An 11,402-nucleotide genomic window follows, 5' to 3' on the forward strand; every position below is an offset into this window, starting at 1 on the left:
GTGGTTAGAGGGTAGAGACGGCAGGTATTCTAGTGGTTAGAGGGTAGAGACGGCAGGTAGCCTAGTGGTTAGAGGCTAGAGACGGCAGGTAGCCTAGTGGTTAGAGGGTAGAGGTGGCAGGTAGCCTAGTGGTTAGAGTGTAGAGACGGCAGGTAGCCTAGTGGTTAGAGCATAGAGATGGCAGGTAGCCTAGTGGTTAGAGCATAGAGATGGCAGGTAGCCTAGTGGTTAGAGCGTAGAGACGGCAGGTAGCCTAGTGGTTAGAGGGTAGAGGTGGCAGGTAGCCTAGTGGTTAGAGCGTAGAGGTGGCAGGTAGCCTAGTGGTTAGAGCGTGGAGGCGGCAGGTAGCCTAGTGGTTAGAGCGTAAAGGCGGCAGGTAGCCTAGTGGTTAGAGCGTAGAGGCGGCAGGTAGCCTAGTGGTTAGAGCGTGGAGGCGGCAGGTAGCCTAGTGGTTTGAGGGTAGAGAAGGCAGGTATCCTAGTGGTTAGAGGGTAGAGACGGCAGGTAGCCTAGTGGTTAGAGTGTAGAGGAGGCAGGTAGCCTAGTGGTTAGAGGGTAGAGACGGCAGGTAGCCTAGTGGTTAGAGGGTAGAGACGGCAGGTAGCCTAGTGGTTTGAGGGTAGAGACGGCAGGTAGCCTAGTGGTTAGAGCATAGAGATGGCAGGTAGCCTAGTGGTTAGAGCGTAGAGACGGCAGGTAGCCTAGTGGTTAGAGGGTAGAGGTGGCAGGTAGCCTAGTGGTTAGAGGGTAGAGACGGCAGGTAGCCTAGTGGTTAGAGGGTAGAGACGGCAGGTAGCCTAGTGGTTAGAGGGTAGAGATGGCAGGTAGCCTAGTGGTTAGAGGGTAGAGGTGGCAGGTAGCCTAGTGGTTAGAGTGTAGAGACGGTAGGTAGCCTAGTAGTTAGAGCATAGAGATGGCAGGTAGCCTAGTGGTTAGAGCATAGAGATGGCAGGTAGCCTAGTGGTTAGAGCGTAGCGACGGCAAGTAGCCTAGTGGTTAGAGGGTAGAGGTGGCAGGTAGCCTAGTGGTTAGAGCGTAGAGGTGGCAGGTAGCCTAGTGGTTAGAGCGTGGAGGCGGCAGGTAGCCTAGTGGTTAGAGCGTAAAGGCGGCAGGTAGCCTAGTGGTTAGAGCGTAGAGACGGCAGGTAGCCTAGTGGTTAGAGCGTAGAGACGGCAGGTAGCCTAGTGGTTAGAGTGTAGAGACGGCAGGTAGCCTAGTGGTTAGAGGGTAGAGACGGCAGGTAGCCTAGTGGTTAGAGTGTAGAGGAGGCAGGTAGCCTAGTGGTTAGAGGGTAGAGACGGCAGGTAGCCTAGTGGTTTGAGGGTAGAGACGGCAGGTAGCCTAGTGGTTAGAGTGTAGAGGTGGCAGGTAGCCTAGTGGTTAGAGGGTAGAGACGGCAGGTAGCCTAGTGGTTAGAGGGTAGAGACGGCAGGTAGCCTAGTGGTTAGAGGGTAGAGATGGCAGGTAGCCTAGTGGTTAGAGGGTAGAGACGGCAGGTAGCCTAGTGGTTAGAGTGTAGAGACGGCAGGTAGCCTAGTGGTTAGAGCATAGAGATGGCAGGTAGCCTAGTGGTTAGAGCATAGAGATGGCAGGTAGCCTAGTGGTTAGAGCGTAGAGACGGCAGGTAGCCTAGTGGTTAGAGGGTAGAGGTGGCAGGTAGCCTAGTGGTTAGAGCGTAGAGGTGGCAGGTAGCCTAGTGGTTAGAGCGTGGAGGCGGCAGGTAGCCTAGTGGTTAGAGCGTAAAGGCGGCAGGTAGCCTAGTGGTTAGAGCGTAGAGGCGGCAGGTAGCCTAGTGGTTAGAGCGTAGAGACGGCAGGTAGCCTAGTGGTTAGAGTGTAGAGACGGCAGGTAGCCTAGTGGTTAGAGGGTAGAGACGGCAGGTAGCCTAGTGGTTAGAGCATAGAGATGGCAGGTAGCCTAGTGGTTAGAGCGTAGAGACGGCAGGTAGCCTAGTGGTTAGAGCGTAGAGACGGCAGGTAGCCTAGTGGTTAGAGGGTAGAGGTGGCAGGTAGCCTAGTGGTTAGAGTGTAGAGACGGCAGGTAGCCTAGTGGTTAGAGCATAGAGATGGCAGGTAACCTAGTGGTTAGAGCATAGAGATGGCAGGTAGCCTAGTGGTTAGAGCGTAGAGACGGCAGGTAGCCTAGTGGTTAGAGGGTAGAGGTGGCAGGTAGCCTAGTGGTTAGAGCGTAGAGGTGGCAGGTAGCCTAGTGGTTAGAGCGTGGAGGCGGCAGGTAGCCATGTGGTTAGAGCGTATAGGCGGCAGGTAGCCTAGTGGTTAGAGCGTAGAGGCGGCAGGTAGCCTAGTGGTTAGAGCGTAGAGACGGCAGGTAGCCTAGTGGTTAGAGCGTAGAGACGGCAAGTAGCCTAGTGGTTAGAGGGTAGAGACGGCAGGTAGCCTAGTGGTTAGAGCATAGAGATGGCAGGTAGCCTAGTGGTTAGAGCGTAGAGACGGCAGGTAGCCTAGTGGTTAGAGGGTAGAGGTGGCAAGTAGCCTAGTGGTTAGAGGGTAGAGACGGCAGGTAGCCTAGTGGTTAGAGCGTAGAGGCGGCAGGTAGCCTAGTGGTTAGAGCGTAGAAGCGGCAGGTAGCCTAGTGGTTAGAGCGTAGAGACGGCAGGTATTCTAGTGGTTAGAGCGTAGAGGCGGCAGGTAGCCTAGTGGTTAGAGTGTAGAGACGGCAGGTAGCCTATTGGTTAGAGCGTAGAGACGGCAGGTAGCCTAGTGGTTAGAGTGTAGAGACGGCAGGTAGCCTAGTGGTTAGAGGGTAGAGACGGCAGGTAGCCTAGTGGTTAGAGTGTAGAGGAGGCAGGTAGCCTAGTAGTTAGAGGGTAGAAACGGCAGGTAGCCTAGTGGTTTGAGGGTAGAGACGGCAGGTATCCTAGTGGTTAGAGTGTAGAGATGGCAGGTAGCCTAGTGGTTAGAGGGTAGAGACGGCAGGTATTCTAGTGGTTAGAGGGTAGAGACGGCAGGTAGCCTAGTGGTTAGAGGGTAGAGACGGCAGGTAGCCTAGTGGTTAGAGGGTAGAGGTGGCAGGTAGCCTAGTGGTTAGAGTGTAGAGACGGCAGGTAGCCTAGTGGTTAGAGGGTAGAGACGGCAGGTAGCCTAGTGGTTAGAGCATGGAGATGGCAGGTAGCCTAGTGGTTAGAGCATAGAGATGGCAGGTAGCCTAGTGGTTAAAGCGTGGAGGCGGCAGGTAGCCTAGTGGTTAGAGCGCAAAGGCGGCAGGTAGCCTAGTGGTTAGAGCGTAGAGGCGGCAGGTAGCCTAGTGGTTAGAGGGTAGAGACGGCAGGTAGCCTAGTGGTTAGAGGGTAGAGATGGCAGGTAGCCTAGTGGTTAGAGGGTAGAGACGGCAGGTAGCCTAGTGGTTAGAGGGTAGAGACGGCAGGTAGCCTAGTGGTTAGAGGGTAGAGATGGCAGGTAGCCTAGTGGTTAGAGGGTAGAGACGGCAGGTAGCCTAGTGGTTAGAGGGTAGAGACGGCAGGTAGCCTAGTGGTTAGAGTGTAGAGGTGGCAGGTAGCCTAGTGGTTAGAGCGTAGAGGTGGCAGGTAGCCTAGTGGTTAGAGCGTGGAGGCGGCAGGTAGCCTAGTGGTTAGAGCGTAGAGGCGGCAGGTAGCCTAGTGGTTAGAGCGTAGAGACGGCAGGTAGCCTAGTGGTTAGAGCGTAGAGACGGCAGGTAGCCTAGTGGTTAGAGGGTAGAGACGGCAGGTAGCCTAGTGGTTAGAGGGTAGAGACGGCAGGTAGCCTAGTGGTTAGAGTGTAGAGGTGGCAGGTAGCCTAGTGGTTAGAGCGTAGAGACGGCAGGTAGCATAGTGGTTAGAGCGTAGAGACGGCAGGTGGCCTAGTGGTTAGAGCGTAGAGGTGGCAGGTAGCCTAGTGGTTAGAGCGTAGAGGCGGCAGGTAGCCTAGTGGTTAGAGCGTAGAGACGGCAGGTAGCCTAGTGGTTAGAAGGTAGAGATGGCAGGTAGCCTAGTGGTTAGAGGGTAGAGACGGCAGGTAGCCTAGTGGTTAGAGGGTAGAGTGGCAAGTAGCCTAGTGGTTAGAGTGTAGAGGAGGCAGGTAGCCTAGTGGTTAGAGTGTAGAGGCGGCAGGGTGGCCTAGTGGTTAGAGGGTAGAGACGGCAGGTAGCCTAGTGGTTAGAGCGTAGAGACAGAAGGTAGCCTAGTGGTTAGAGGGTAGATACGGCAGGTAGCCTAGTGGTTAGAGGGTAGAGACGGCAGGTAGCCTAGTGGTTAGAGGGTAGAGACGGCAGGTAGCCTATTGGTTAGAGGGTAGAGACGGCAGGTAGCCTAGTGGTTCGAGGGTAGAGACGTCAGGTAGCCTAGTGGTTAGAGGGTAGAGACGGCAGGTAGCCTAGTGGTTAGAGGGTAGAGACGGCAGGTAGCCTAGTGGTTAGAGTGTAGAGGTGGCAGGTAGCCTAGTGGTTAGAGTGTAGAGGTGGCAGTTAGCCTAGTGGTTAGAGGGTAGAGACGGCAGGTAGCCTAGTGGTTAGAGGGTAGAGACGGCAGGTAGCCTAGTGGTTAGAGTGTAGAGGAGGCAGGTAGCCTAGTGGTTAGAGGGTAGAGGCGGCAGGGTAGCCTAGTGGTTAGAGCGTAGAGGTGGCAGGTAGCCTAGTGGTTAGAGCGTAGAGACAGAAGGTAGCCTAGTGGTTAGAGGGTAGAGACGGCAGGTAGCCTAGTGGTTAGAGCGTGGAGGCGGCAGGTAGCCTAGTGGTTAGAGCGTAAAGGCGGCAGGTATCCTAGTGGTTAGAGGGTAGAGACGGCAGGTAGCCTAGTGGTTAGAGTGTAGAGGAGGCAGGTAGCCTAGTGGTTAGAGCGTAAAGGCGGCAGGTAGCCTAGTGGTTAGAGCGTAGAGGCGGCAGGTAGCCTAGTGGTTAGAGCGTGGAGGCGGCAGGTAGCCTAGTGGTTTGAGGGTAGAGACGGCAGGTAGCCTAGTGGTTAGAGGGTAGAGACGGCAGGTAGCCTAGTGGTTAGAGTGTAGAGGAGGCAGGTAGCCTAGTGGTTAGAGGGTAGAGACGGCAGGTAGCCTAGTGGTTAGAGGGTAGAGACGGCAGGTAGCCTAGTGGTTAGAGGGTAGAAATGGCAGGTAGCCTAGTGGTTAGAGGGTAGAGACGGCAGGTAGCCTAGTGGTTAGAGCGTAGAGACGGCAAGTAGCCTAGTGGTTAGAGGGTAGAGGTGGCAGGTAGCCTAGTGGTTAGAGGGTAGAGGTGGCAGGTAGCCTAGTGGTTAGAGTGTGGAGGCGGCAGGTAGCCTAGTGGTTAGAGCGTAGAGGCGGCAGGTAGCCTAGTGGTTAGAGCGTAGAGGCGGCAGGTAGCCTAGTGGTTAGAGCGTAGAGACGGCAGGTAGCCTAGTGGTTAGAGCGTAGAGACGGCAGGTAGCCTAGTGGTTAGAGGGTAGAGACGGCAGGTAGCCTAGTGGTTAGAGGGTAGAGACGGCAGGTAGCCTAGTGGTTAGAGGGTAGAGGTGGCAGGTAGCCTAGTGGATAGAGCGTAGAGACGGCAGGTAGCATAGTGGTTAGAGCGTAGAGACGGCAGGTGGCCTAGTGGTTAGAGCGTAGAGGCGGCAGGTAGACTAGTGGTTAGAGGGTAGAGGTGGCAGGTGGCCTAGTGGTTAGAGCGTAGAGGTGGCAGGTAGCCTAGTGGTTAGAGCGTAGAGGCGGCAGGTAGCCTAGTGGTTAGAGCGTAGAGACGGCAGGTAGCCTAGTGGTTAGAAGGTAGAGACGGCAGGTAGCCTAGTGGTTAGAGGGTAGAGACGGCAGGTAGCCTAGTGGTTAGAGGGTAGAGACGGCAGGTAGCCTAGTGGTTAGAGTGTAGAGGAGGCAGGTAGCCTACTGGTTAGAGTGTAGAGGCGGCAGGGTGGCCTAGTGGTTAGAGGGTAGAGACGGCAGGTAGCCTAGTGGTTAGAGCGTAGAGACAGAAGGTAGCCTAGTGGTTAGAGCGTAGAGGTGGCAGGTAGCCTAGTGGTTAGAGCGTAGAGGTGGCAGGTAGCCTAGTGGTTAGAGCGTAGAGACAGAAGGTAGCCTAGTGGTTAGAGGGTAGAGACGGCAGGTAGCCTAGTGGTTAGAGGGTAGAGACGGCAGGTAGCCTAGTGGTTAGAGGGTAGAGACGGCAGGTATCCTATTGGTTAGAGGGTAGAGGTGGCAGGTAGCCTAGTGGTTAGAGTGTAGAGGCGGCAGGGTTGCCTAGTGGTTAGAGGGTAGAGACGGCAGGTAGCCTAGTGGTTAGAGGGTAGAGACGGCAGGTAGCCTAGTGGTTAGAGTGTAGAGGAGGCAGGTAGCCTAGTGGTTAGAGTGTAGAGGCGGCAGGGTGGCCTAGTGGTTAGAGGTTAGAGGGTAGAGGCGGCAGGGTGGCCTAGTGGTTAGCGGGTAGAGGCGGCAGGGTGGCCTAGTGGTTAGAGGGTAGAGACGGCAGGTAGCCTAGTGGTTAGAGTGTACAGGCGGCAGGTAGCCAAGTGGTCAGAGTGTTGGGACATTAATGGGAGGGTTGCTGGATCGAATCCCTGAGCTGAGAAGGTAAACATTTGTTGTTCTGCCCCTGAGTAAACAGGTAACCCACTGTTCCCCAGGAGCTGAATATGTTGATGTTGATAAAGGCAGTCACCCGCACCTCTCTGATTCAGAAGGGTTTGGATTAAATACAGAAGACACATTTCAGTTGGACAACTGACGATGCATCTCCATTTCCAATGGGTTCTATAACTGATTAAAGTATGTTTTGCCAGATCCTAATTGGTATGTTGAATTTGATGTTCCTTTTGATGATATAGAAGGCCAGGTCTCACATCTTTGTTGAAGTTTCTGTTTTAAGCCGAGGTATGTATAGTTGTTTGTGTGCTGCAGGGCAACGGTGTCTAGATGGAATTTGTATTTGTGGTCCTGGCGACTGGACCTTTTTTTTGGAGCACCAATATTTTGGTCTTACAGAGATTTACTGTCAGGGCCCAGGTCTGACACAATCTGTGCAGAAGATCTAGGTGCTGCTGTAGGCCCTCCTTGGTTGGGGACAGAAGCACCAGATCATCAGCAAACAGGAGACACTTGACTTCAGATTCTCTCTCTCTCTCTCTCTGCCCACCCTCCCTCCCTCCCTCCCTCCCTCCCTCCCTCCCTCCCTCCCTCCCTCCCTCCCTCCCTCCCTCCCTCCCTCCCTCCCTCCCTCCCTCCTCCCGCTCCCTCTCCCTGTCCATCCTCCTGCCCTCTCCCTCTCTCTCTCTGCCCACAGCGATCCATAACACTTGAAGATTGGTCACATCTTTCATGCTTTTTTTCTCTCTCCAATTCATAATATTCCTCTCAGGCAGGTAACTGGGGGATGATAATGGCTTTATTTGTAGTGTTTAGACTTACTACTAAGACATTAAAAGGAAACAGGTCCAGGATTGGAAAAAACAAATGCTCTTCTAAGACTGAGTTATAGTAATTTTAGCTTTTAATGTTCAAATACTACATTTAGAACAAAAATAATAATGTGTCTATCAAGTGTGTGGCCCACTTTGTACCTAAATAAAAGACAACAGAATTTATTTACACAATTATCATGTCATTCCGTCAAAAATATTTACACAAGTTGAGAATGATCATGGACAAAGACAAGAAGAAGAGACCTGGAGACATTTAGACATTTAGACAGTAGACCTGGAGACATTTAGACATTTAGACAGTAGACCTGGAGATATTTAGACAGTAGACCTGGGGATATTTAGAGAGTAGACCTGGAGATATTTAGACAGTAGACCTGGAGATATTTAGACATTTAGACAGTAGACCTGGAGATATTTAGACATTTCGACAGTAGTAGACAGTAGACCTGGAGACATTTAGACATATAGACAGTAGACCTGGAGATATTTTGACATTTAGACAGTAGACCTGGAGATATTTAGACAGTAGACCTGGAGATATTTAGACATTTAGACAGTAGACCTGGAGACATTTAGACATTTAGACAGTAGACCTGGAGACATTTAGACATTTAGACAGTAAACCTGGAGACATTTAGACAGTAGACCTGGAGATATTTAGACATTTAGACAGTAGACCAGGAGATATTTAGACATTTAGACAGTAGTAGACAGTAGACCTGGAGGCATTTAGACATATAGACAGTAGACCTGGAGATATTTAGACATTTAGACAGTAGACCTGGAGACATTTAGACATTTAGACAGTAGACCTGGAGACATTTAGACAGTAGACCTGGAGATATTTAGACAGTAGACCTGGAGATATTTAGACATATAGACAGTAGACCTGGAGATATTTAGACATTTAGACAGTAGACATGGAGACATTTAGACATATAGACAGTAGACCTGGAGATATTTAGACATTTAGACAGTAGACCTGGAGATATGTAGACATTTAGACAGTAGACCTGGAGACATTTAGACATATAGACAGTAGACCTGGAGATATTTAGACATATAGACAGTAGACCTGGAGATATTTAGACATTTAGACAGTAGATCTGGAGATATTTAGACATATAGACAGTAGACCTGGCGATATTTAGACATTTAGACAGTAGACCTGGAGACATTTAGACAGTAGACCTGGAGACATTTAGACAGTAGACCTGGCGATATTTAGACATTTAGACAGTAGACCTGGAGATATTTAGACAGTAGACCTGGAGATATTTAGAATATAGACAGTAGACCTGGAGATATTTAGACATTTAGACAGTAGACCTGGAGACATTTAGACATATAGACAGTAGACCTGGAGGTATTTAGACATTTAGACAGTAGACCTGGAGATATTTAGACATATAGACAGTAGACCTGGAGATATTTAGACATATAGACAGTAGACCTGGCGATATTTAGACATTTAGACAGTAGACCTGGAGACATTTAGACAGTAGACCTGGAGACATTTAGACAGTAGACCTGGCGATATTTAGACATTTAGACAGTAGACCTGGAGATATTTAGACAGTAGACCTGGAGATATTTAGACACATAGACAGTAGACCTGGAGATATTTAGACATATAGACAGTAGACCTAGAGATATTTACACAATTAGACAGTAGACCTGGAGACATTTAGACAGTAGACCTGGAGATATTTAGACATTTAGACAGTAGACCTGGAGATATTTAGACATTTAGACAGTAGACCTGGAGATATTTAGACATTTAGACAGTAGACCTGGAGACATTTAGACATTTAGACAGTAGACCTGGAGACATTTAGACAGTAGACCTGGAGATATTTAGACAGTAGACCTGGAGATATTTAGACATATAGACAGTAGACCTGGAGATATTTAGACATTTAGACAGTAGACATGGAGACATTTAGACATATAGACAGTAGACCTGGAGATATTTAGACATTTAGACAGTAGACCTGGAGATATGTAGACATTTAGACAGTAGACCTGGAGACATTTAGACATATAGACAGTAGACCTGGAGATATTTAGACATATAGACAGTAGACCTGGAGATATTTAGACATTTAGACAGTAGATCTGGAGATATTTAGACATATAGACAGTAGACCTGGCGATATTTAGACATTTAGACAGTAGACCTGGAGACATTTAGACAGTAGACCTGGAGACATTTAGACAGTAGACCTGGCGATATTTAGACATTTAGACAGTAGACCTGGAGATATTTAGACAGTAGACCTGGAGATATTTAGAATATAGACAGTAGACCTGGAGATATTTAGACATTTAGACAGTAGACCTGGAGACATTTAGACATATAGACAGTAGACCTGGAGGTATTTAGACATTTAGACAGTAGACCTGGAGATATTTAGACATATAGACAGTAGACCTGGAGATATTTAGACATATAGACAGTAGACCTGGCGATATTTAGACATTTAGACAGTAGACCTGGAGACATTTAGACAGTAGACCTGGAGACATTTAGACAGTAGACCTGGCGATATTTAGACATTTAGACAGTAGACCTGGAGATATTTAGACAGTAGACCTGGAGATATTTAGACACATAGACAGTAGACCTGGAGATATTTAGACATATAGACAGTAGACCTAGAGATATTTACACAATTAGACAGTAGACCTGGAGACATTTAGACAGTAGACCTGGAGATATTTAGACATTTAGACAGTAGACCTGGAGATATTTAGACATTTAGACAGTAGACCTGGAGATATTTAGACATTTAGACAGTAGACCTGGAGATATTTAGACATTTAGACAGTAGACCAGGAGATATTTAGACATTTAGACAGTAGACCTGGAGATATTTAGACATATAGACAGTAGACCTGGCGATATTTAGACATTTAGACAGTAGACCTGGAGACATTTAGACAGTAGACCTGGAGACATTTAGACAGTAGACCTGGCGATATTTAGACATTTAGACAGTAGACCTGGAGATATTTAGAAAGTAGACCTGGAGATATTTAGACATGTAGACCTGGAGATATTTAGACATTTAGACAGTAGACCTGGAGATATTTAGACATATAGACAGTAGACCTGGAGATATTTAGACATTTAGACAGTAGACCTGGAGATATTTAGACATATAGACAGTAGACCTGGCGATATTTAGACATTTAGACAGTAGACCTGGAGACATTTAGACAGTAGACCTGGAGACATTTAGACAGTAGACCTGGCGATATTTAGACATTTAGACAGTAGACCTGGAGATATTTAGACAGTAGACCTTGAGATATTTAGACATATAGAAAGTAGACCTGGAGATATTTAGACATTTAGACAGTAGACCTGGAGACATTTAGACAGTAGACCTGGAGATATTTAGACAGTAGACCTGGAGATATTTAGACATATAGACAGTAGACCTGGAGATATTTAGACATTTAGACAGTAGACATGGAGACATTTAGACATATAGACAGTAGACCTGGAGATATTTAGACATTTAGACAGTAGACCTGGAGATATTTAGACATTTAGACAGTAGACCTGGAGACATTTAGACATATAGACAGTAGACCTGGAGATATTTAGACATATAGACAGTAGACCTGGAGATATTTAGACATTTAGACAGTAGACCTGGAGATATTTAGACATATAGACAGTAGACCTGGCGATATTTAGACATTTAGACAGTAGACCTGGAGACATTTAGACAGTAGACCTGGAGACATTTAGACAGTAGACCTGGCGATATTTAGACATTTAGACAGTAGACCTGGAGATATTTAGACAGTAGACCTGGAGATATTTAGACATATAGACAGTAGACCTGGAGATATTTAGACATTTAGACAGTAGACCTGGAGACATTTAGACATATAGACAGTAGACCTGGAGATATTTAGACATTTAGACAGTAGACCTGGAGATATTTAGACATATAGACAGTAGACCTGGAGATATTTAGACATATAGACAGTAGACCTGGCGATATTTAGACATTTAGACAGTAGACCTGGA

The sequence above is a fragment of the Oncorhynchus mykiss genome, chromosome 25, assembly GCF_057628025.1.
Source record: "Oncorhynchus mykiss isolate SJ-2025 chromosome 25, ASM5762802v1, whole genome shotgun sequence".
Classification (NCBI taxonomy): Eukaryota; Metazoa; Chordata; class Actinopteri; order Salmoniformes; family Salmonidae; genus Oncorhynchus; species Oncorhynchus mykiss.